This window comes from Bemisia tabaci, chromosome 4 (assembly GCF_918797505.1).
Source record: "Bemisia tabaci chromosome 4, PGI_BMITA_v3".
Lineage (NCBI taxonomy): Eukaryota > Metazoa > Arthropoda > Insecta > Hemiptera > Aleyrodidae > Bemisia > Bemisia tabaci.
In genome coordinates, this window is record NC_092796.1 from 54332502 (window position 1) to 54341953 (window position 9452).

The following is a 9452-nucleotide window of genomic DNA, read 5'->3' on the forward strand; positions in this document are numbered from 1 at the left end:
CGGTAAGTCATAACTGACGGCCAAGAGGAAGATAACATACAATTAGGTTATTTGCTATAAAACCATAGAAACATGCTATGATATGCTCGGCCACTGGAAAGTGCTGCTCTCTAGTGTAGCAAACGAGGAACAATTAATCCTCAGTTGAATGAGGGAACGGAAATGTTCGACGGAGGAAAACTGTAACCCGCGAAAATTCAACTTTTAGACCTTGAAATCAATGGGATTTTGGCCGTTCCTCCGACGGCAACAAGAACCATCCATTTGTCGCCACGGACACTACCAATGCTAAAAGAAATCGATCGCAAAGAGCTCTCCCGAGTGGGCGAGCTCAAAAATAGGAGCGGAAATTTTGAAACACCACAAGGGAGATACCAGGTTTCGCACTTTGGTCATCGATTAGTTTCGTTACGCGAGCTATTGATGGGACAAAAGTGTCTGAATCATATGCCCCAAAACTATGTGAATGACACAATCCTTTAAGTTTTACTGAGATACCACTAACATCTTCAAGGGACTAAAAGTTGTTTTGTTTACTTTTTAAACGTTTGACTGAGATAAAATTTTGAAGAGTCAAACGACTTACTTAAAAATACGTTGGGATTACGTGTGAAGGACGGAATGTTAGTAAAAGTTTGAAACGTTCTGATTGCAGTCTTACATTTTTTTCAGATGTGCTACTAATACTTGCAGATCAAAAAGAAACCTCGAATTATCAAATACATTCTCATTCACATTCATTATGTGCGGTTCTTGTGAAGAGAGATTCGTTAAAATGCCTCACGTGCTCTTTTTGAGGATCATCATCCGGTCTGGAGCTGTCATTATTTAAATAAAGGGTCATGAGTAAGGGTATAGAAAAAAAACTCCCCCTTATGTTGAACACAAAAGTTTGGAACAACCATGCGCTCAATTTGTGTGTCAGTCTTAACCGCTTTTAATCGTTATCTCATCGAATACTATTCAGTTTCCAAACTTACAACCGTCGCGTCGGTACGATATCAATTGCAAATATAATCACAACATAACTTCAACCAAACACACTACTTAGCCTAACCTAACTTATAACTTGGTCAAATGAACCAGTGGCGTGGCGTGCTTTGCGATATATCGATCGATCGGTCATTTGAACCTATGGAAAAGTATCGATGAACAGAGTTTTCGCAGCGAACACCTTAATAATCGATTATTTACCACAGCTTCAAATGGGGAAATATCGATAGATCGCATAGCACGCCACGCCACTGAAATGAACAGTGGACCGCCTCCTTGATATAAAGCAATGTGGCTTCAGAGAAGTATCGAAAACCTTTATTGCGCTTGAAATTGTGAGTCAATCTCAAATGCATTCTGTGCGAATGTATAAATATCGTCAATATCGGTAGGAAATAGGTCCAGGGACCGGCCGATTTCGTAAAAATGAGCACATCCAATGCACTTTAATTTTATGATCATGATATTTTTATCCTCATTTTCCAACTCTCGGCCGCCCTTCCCTTCTTAAATACAACTTCTCAGTGAGTGTTTTGAACTCTCGACCAAGCTATTTTGACTGAAATCTGAGCAATATCATGGAACTGTCAAGCTCCTCCGGATCCTTTTAGTCAAAGATTAGGCCCTTACAACCCCCCCCCCCCCCCCAATCGCCTCCTTGTCCCAGCGGTAAGGCCTCCATCCCTCCAATATCCCCCTCCTCCTAGTATGTACAAAAAGAGTTTATGAAGGGCTTGGAAACTTTTGAAAATTTACTCTCCGTATTTCAAATTCAATTTTATGCTACTACAACTAGTGAAGTTGTTAGATTTTTAAAACGTGAAAAATCACGGGAGCCCTGAAGAACAGTCTCTACATATCACTTGATGATTCATACCACCTTGGTGGAAAAAAACTCAGGTACAGCTAAAAGGGCATATGCCCATTATACGGCTTTCGTTGTAAAAGCCTTGAGAGCTACAAGCGTAGTATAATCAGGAGTCGTATTGTGTGTAAGATTTTTTCCACCGAGTTGGTTTGCATTGACGTGCTGGCGAGAAGGCTCCTTTGCAGGGCAACCGTGATTTTTCTCGAATCATACCGTTGTGGTGCGGTTGCCCTCTGCTTGGCGAACACTCATTATATTTAGTGAAGAAATAAAATCTGCTGTGCAATAAACATGGTTTTGAATGACAGGAAAAATTCGAAGCAGCTGTCAAAACCGCAAGAGAATTGTTATTTTTTACCCCTTTTTCACGGCAAATGAGATTTTGATGCACACGCAGACATTTCAGCAGTTAAATTCATGATGGAATAAAAAAACAGGTGTTTGGTTCGAGCGTTCGGATGTTGAAGAGCGTTCACTGCATGAACCTTTTGAATCCTTTTGACCTTTTGAACTTTTTGTGGCTGTCAAAAGTCAGACAATCCAACATGCAAAAAATCACTCGAAACCGGGTGGCAGGCATTTTGTTACTGTTTATAGCAATGTCATAATGTACTCAAGGTGTATCATGTTCATCATAACTAGACGTGTGTCTGCTAAACGGAACTATGTGCATTAAGACATGAGCCCTGAGACCCATAATAATATATGCATACCAGGGCTCACGTCACAATGCACATAGTTTCGTTTGGCAGAAGTATGTACGTCCGTATAGACTCCGATTGACGCGCAACCGACGGTGCTATGGAGTCGAATCACAAGTTGCAGCCGTGCGATTTTTCATTTGACATTTCAGCACGAACGGTAAAATCTTACCCAGCAACGACTTACAGTGCTCATTCCTTCGACGATATCATGGAGTGATATATGGACTGCATTTTGCAATTTGGAACTATAAATTCTGGCTCATCTGAAAAAACACTTATGTGCATAGGGAAACTAATGGCACATGCGTTGTTCTTAAACCGGGCCAGAATTTATAGTTCCAAATTTCAAAATGCAGTCCATATAGGGTTCATGTTATATAGTGAATAGGTACTTTGTCCATCCCAAACTTTGAGCAAAATTTTTAAACGTGAGCTGGAATTTAACAAAACAAATATAATAAAGGTCAACAGTTTTGGTTTGGGAATAAATTGTTTAAAACAGAATAAAACTGAATGGCGATTTTATGATTAAAAAATGTCTGTATCGTGTGGAACCAATTTCGAACCAATTTAAGACGTAGTTCTGCACCCAGCATTTCGGTGTCGTAGCTGTGACCCGGGTCAGTGGCGTAGACAGGGGGGGGGGGGGGGGTTCGGGTCGGTCCAGGGGGTCTGCCCCCCCTTCCCCTTAGCCTCGTGAATGTTCCTGGATCAGATGTTTTTATTAAAGAAACACTGGACAGCATACCTTCACCCAAATGGTGTAATGGTCGTTGATGGACATATCTTTGCAAATCTGCCGGACGTCCGATTCGTGGTCAATGTAAACAAGGTTGCCGCTGGATGATGAGTCATCGCAGTCGTAGAGTCGGACCCAGCCGAACTTCTCGCCAACTTGAATCGTGGTTTCCTTTACCATGATTCCTGATTTGCGGAAACTACGACGATGAGAAGAATCTGTAGGGATCCTATTTATCCCTTGTTCTATGGTTTACTCCCATTGCAGAGACACCTTCACTCATCCTTGATCCCGAAACCAGGCGATTCTACGCCTGAAAGCAGAAAATTAAAACACATTAAAGGTTCCACTTCGCAAAATTTTCGTGCCCTCACAGGTCACTAATCATCAAGAAAATAAAATAGTTACAAGGTTTTTTTGACATAAAAACACTAACGGCGCACAGTGGATCGAGTCAATGGACCACTAGATAAGGTACGAATTTCAGCATTCTGATACAGGTTTCTTGACCGAAATTTCACGTAGAACACGATGCGCAAAACAAACATTACCGAAATCAACTCCTTACGAAGAAATTAAATGATTCTTGATAATGCGTGAATTCAAACCACCCGCTCATGAAAACTCAATGCTCTACGTGATTCACGTCGCGCGCTAAACGTTATCATGACAGTCTCTGCGATATTATAATCTGGCAACCTCAATCTTGACGCTTCGGCTCAGTTAAAGCAAATTGCTTATAGTTTGAACAACACATGGTAGGAAATGAACGTTTGCTCGATTTAGAGGCTCGCTGAAACCATTGTGGTGCGCGATTTGACTCACGTAGAGCTTTGAGTTTCTTGTGAGTGGACCTTTCAAATTCCTCGTAACCAATGTGAAATAAAAACGTTAATACCTTCATTAGGAGTTGGTTTCAGTAATTTTCGTTGCGCAAATCGTGTTCCAAGTAAAATTCTGGTCAGGAAACATGTATTAGAATGCTTAAATTCGTACCTTGTCTAGTGGTCCAATAGAGAGGTCGGACATGAAATTTTTGACAAAAACTGCAAATGTCGATGTTTATTTCGACACATTTTAAAGTTCTAGGGGTGATAATGGAAGAAAATTCCACGAGAAAACCAATGGAACCACTTGCAGAACATCAGATTCTTGTATAAACGGAGTTGTAAGCGTGTAAGTTTCCAAATTTTGTCCGACCTCTCTCATTGACTCGATTCACCGTGCGGCGTCTGACCGCTATGTTTAACGGACGAACAGTACCTTTATAGGGAGAGTATGGACATTGGGTTACTTGAAAAATACCAGTTCAAACTTTTTGAGAGTCCTCAGCCTAAATGTAATTTATAAAATTTAACCTAGCTTTCCTCAAAATCACAAAAATGTTAAAGCTACCTCCTTCGTCCACCGGAGGCTTTTATTCTGCGAAAGTTTCATAAAAAAAATCGTAAGATCTAGAGGCAGAGGAACGTGGCGTGCAGAACGGAAGAACGGAAAATCGTTGTACCCCAACTTGAACTCAGGAATAAATTCAGTTCAAGGTCTCTACATCCTGTGCTTAAATCGCCAGTTACTTCGCGAGGTCGTCAAATTGGTTTTTAAAATCGCAGATTTGCCGAGAACGCCTTGACGGAAAATCATAATCTCCGATCCAATCTGGCTAAAATTATCCTGGAGTTGGGCACCTGCAGGACGTTGCTGGAGAGGAAGAAAGAACCAAGTCTCCAACTCGCGTAGACCGATCTAATTAGTGATTCATCGAGGAGGATCCCTCAGGTGTAATTAACTTCCCCTCGCGGCAAGCATCAATTCTGATTTTTTCCCAGGACTCACTCACATACCGTGCTAGGTAAAAACGCAGTATGAACCTTCAGGCGTTCCAAATTTCGATTGATAAAACACGAATTTCCTGGTAAACTTATGAATATTTTTCTTCCAATTTTTCAGACAATTTTGTTCCCAATTTAATCTAAAATATCGGAAAATTTTTAGGAAAAATACGCATAACTTTCTTCAAAAATACATGTTTTATTCAGGGAAATTTGGCAACTCTCGAATGCTCATACGGTGTTCTTCCTTAGCACGGCTGCACACACTACCATGCTAAGGAAAAACGCTGTACGAGCCTTCAAGAGTTGCCGCATTTTCCCCGAAGAAACATACATTTCTGAGGAAAGTTATGAATATTTTCCCTTAAAATTTTAACATACCTTAAATCCAACTGCGAATGAAGTCCTCTAAAAAATTGGAAGAAAAATAACCAAAAGTTTCTTTGAAAATGTGTACATATTATCAAAGGAAATTTAACAACGCCTGAAGGTTCTTACGGCATTCCTCCCTCGCACAGCAGCACAAATTGGTAAACATGCCGAATTACCGTGTAATTAGAGGATTTTTCATTACTCAGAATTGAATTCTCGGGGCACCCAAGGATTTAATTTTCAGTAATCGCGGTTTTTTATCAGAGTCGATTAAAAACTGTCTCATGAAACTCAGGAAATGACATAATTGAATAGAACTGTCAATTAATTCGTCCTTTCCCAAGATGAAACAGCGTAACTACATTCCAAAGTTGCACAAATTTCATCCGTAAATTACACTTTCTTTAGGAAACGGCCGTGCACTTCTAACTGAAAATTTCGATGATTTCTCTCTCGAGCACACGCAGAAAAGGAAAAAATTCTAGGCAGAAACTGCGCAGCCATACTCTGGCAAAGCATCGAATTGTTTGAGTTCATTTCGCAACCTTTAAATGGAGTTACGTTCCTTCGTCTGGGAAAAGACGATTTTCCTTCACAATAATTTTGAAGATATATTTTCATTTTTAAAGGTTACGCAGTTCTTCAAATTTTGGATCAAAGATTGTATGTGAGGCAAAAGAGGGGCCTGATGAGGATGCGCAGTCGCGCCGATGTCGGCGCCTCCGGCCGCTTTGCAAGTCGATTGTTTGGTCGACGAATTAGAGTGGATATAAGGATACTTTACACTTTTATGGCGCTCACTTTCACGCTTTAAGATTTAAGTGCTCTCAAGACCTGGAGGGTTGCTTCGTCAAAAGGATAAATGAACTGCATTTTGCAAAAAGGAACCAAGAGCATTGCAATGGTGCTAAGATTGTGCAACTTCTCTTGTCTTGGAAGAAAAACCTGGTCATCTATAAACATTTTCTACTTCACACGCTAAAAACTGTAAATTTAAGACCAAAATTACCATGTAAATTTCGTATTTTTGCATGATCACAGTAATTTTATTGCAAAGGGTGAAGTCGCACAATCTTAGCAACATGGAAATGCTTCTGGTTCCTTTTTGCAAAATGCAATCCAAATGTGACAGGAGGTAATGGAGACGGGCCTGAACGCAAGGAACGATACCTCTCGATACCAATGGCTCTGGATACCAATGGCTGCCGGATGGTATGTTATGCGCCACGTTTGGTCACCAACGGCAAAAGGACCCTGTCAAAACGGTCCCGTGGGCGCACCCCAACCAATTTCGATGGGGACCCAAGGGCATTTCATGGGACCCCATGGGAATTTTATGGGATTCCATTGGAAGAGATCGACCGACAAGAACCCATGGGACCAGAGTGACGGAAAGGAACCCGTGCAATTTTCCCATGAAACCGCTTTAAACGCAGATGGCGGAAACCCAACTGAACCTAACCTCAACGACTGTTCTCACCATATCTTGCCCAGTGACCGTATATTAAAAATATTGATCATGTTTAGGTACGCAAATAACTTGAGAGGTTCTCTTAGATTTTATAAAGATGTTGCCATACGAGCCATTCATCAGGGAAATTGCTCTAAGAATTCTTTTCGTCATGACCAACAAATTAGAGACAAACGAGGAACAAATTAATCCTATCACGTGCCTCAAATATTGGAAGCTTTTATATCAAAAGGAACTATATCCATTGTGACATGCGTCCTGTCATGCATGTATTCTTATGGATCGCACGGGCCATGTCTGACTGAATATAGTTCCTTTTCATTGAAATACGTCCGATTCATACTCTAGCTCTCGCAATATCATCGGCAAGCGAGCGGTTCTGCTCAGCAGCATCGAGAGTATCCCCACAGTTTGTAAGTATTTCCTCATTAATTTCAAGAAATGAATAAATAGCAAATAATAGTAAAAAAAATGATAGGGATATCTCAACAAATTTTCACATGAAAATGTATAATGTTGAGCAGTATTATACTGCCTGGATAAGAAAAAACGTGAAAAACTTACATGCGGCTGAGCCAAATATTTCATTCCACACAATAGTTTTCTTTGCTTTTCATTCTCAAATCCCTGTGGCAAGCTCACGACTCATCCATTTATTTTCAAAGTTTAGTGAAGCGGTGAATCAAAGCACTTTCCGTTAGTAAAAAGATTGATTGACACTATCTCAGGGCAACATTCTGAATTCGCCTCCGAAAAACACGCCGAAATCAACTTTAACACACTAAAAAAGAGACAAAGCAGGGATTGAGGAAAATCGTTTCCACATTAGTGTTGATTAGTGAATCTGCTGCGACTCTCATAATTTGTTTATTTATTTGTTCACTATTAACGACGCATTTGTTTGCCTACTTGAGCATGTTTGACAAATGAAGATTATTATTTTTATTTATTATTATTATTAATAATGCACTAATTTATTGTTAAGTTGGCGGAATAACAAACATTCCGAAACAGATTCATTTTACTGGACATTTAATGCAGGCAATATTCAGAGAAATAAATACATGCTCAAATACCGACAGAGGATATAATCGTGTGTGGAAGCTAAAACGGTTCGTTTGAACTGCCTTTTTACACGGAATTCATAGTACACTTATTCCTTCCAAAACACGGAAAACTTCAGTGGCAATGACAAGCACATGGTGTAACGTGCGATGGAGTAAATAAACAGCGCTGTTAGATCACTCACAGAGCGGCATCGCGGAGAGGGAGTAACGAACTGGAGGTTCACGGTCAGGGAGCGTAAGGGTGCAAACAACAATGAAAACAGAGCGGGGGTAAGGGAGGCGGGAGGAGGGGAGGGGGCGCGGGGCCCCTGCCCCAACATGTGTCAAGTGCACATAGAACATACGTACATACCTACGTAGGACTCAAATCCACCGGAAGTTGTGCAGGTGTTGCTAACGAGTCCGGCTCCCAAAGCGAGGCTCATCGCGATCCGAGTTGCGTGTCCGCGGTCGCCGCCGTCCCTGGCTCCGGCTCCCTCTGCCCCCCCCCCCCCCCCCGGCCGGGGCCCGTCCAGTGCCAGTTATCAAAGCGGAAGGAGGCGCTACCGTTTTTTGGGCGCGCTTCGATGTTCCCCGTAATTGGTCTGCTCCGTATGATCGGGATTTCAATGGATCATAGACTCCGTCCCCATCCCGCTATTAGAGAGGAGTTCATTCCGCTGCGGAATGACATCCGTGCGGTCGAAAAGGGTCCTCAGATTGAAATGAGTCGTCGATATATTTGTTTACTGCTGACCTTCACTTGTTTTTAGTGAGTAATTGTTGAAACTTGTCTTTGCTCACTCATGATGAGCGACCAATTCATCAATAGCCGCGGAGACTTTAACGCAGGGCTAGAAAAGTTAGCGATACGTTTTCTGGAGGAGATGAGAGTAATGGAGCTCTTGCGTGTGTCAGATAATTGCGATTCAAGTACTTTATTCCCACTTAAAATTTTGCGAGAAACACGATGGGGCCACTGGTTTTCTCTGAAATCAACTCCCAAGCTCTATAAAAGCTCTCAAAGTTGAGGCCTTAATGACGATATCCCTCGCTAAACTGAGAGTCCATCTCTGTATCAAGACAAACTCTCTATGCAGAAATATCTAGAGAGCAAATATAAGTACATTAACAGGAGTGCCACTTTATTTGGGGATTCCAAAACTGAAACCTTGCAACCATGCTAATGTGTTTACTCCCTATCTTTGGATGGAGAGTTTGACTAAATATAGAGGTGGACTCTCAGGATTGCGTTGGATAGTCCCTCCATTACGGCTTCAACTTTGAGAGCTTCTTTTGAGCTTTGGAGTCAATTTCAGAGAAAACCTGTGACACCATAGTGTTTTACTCGCGAAATTGTACGTATGTGAGAGTACTTAAATTGTGAATCCTTCACGCATGCAAGAGCTCCATTGCGAGACATAGCCTTT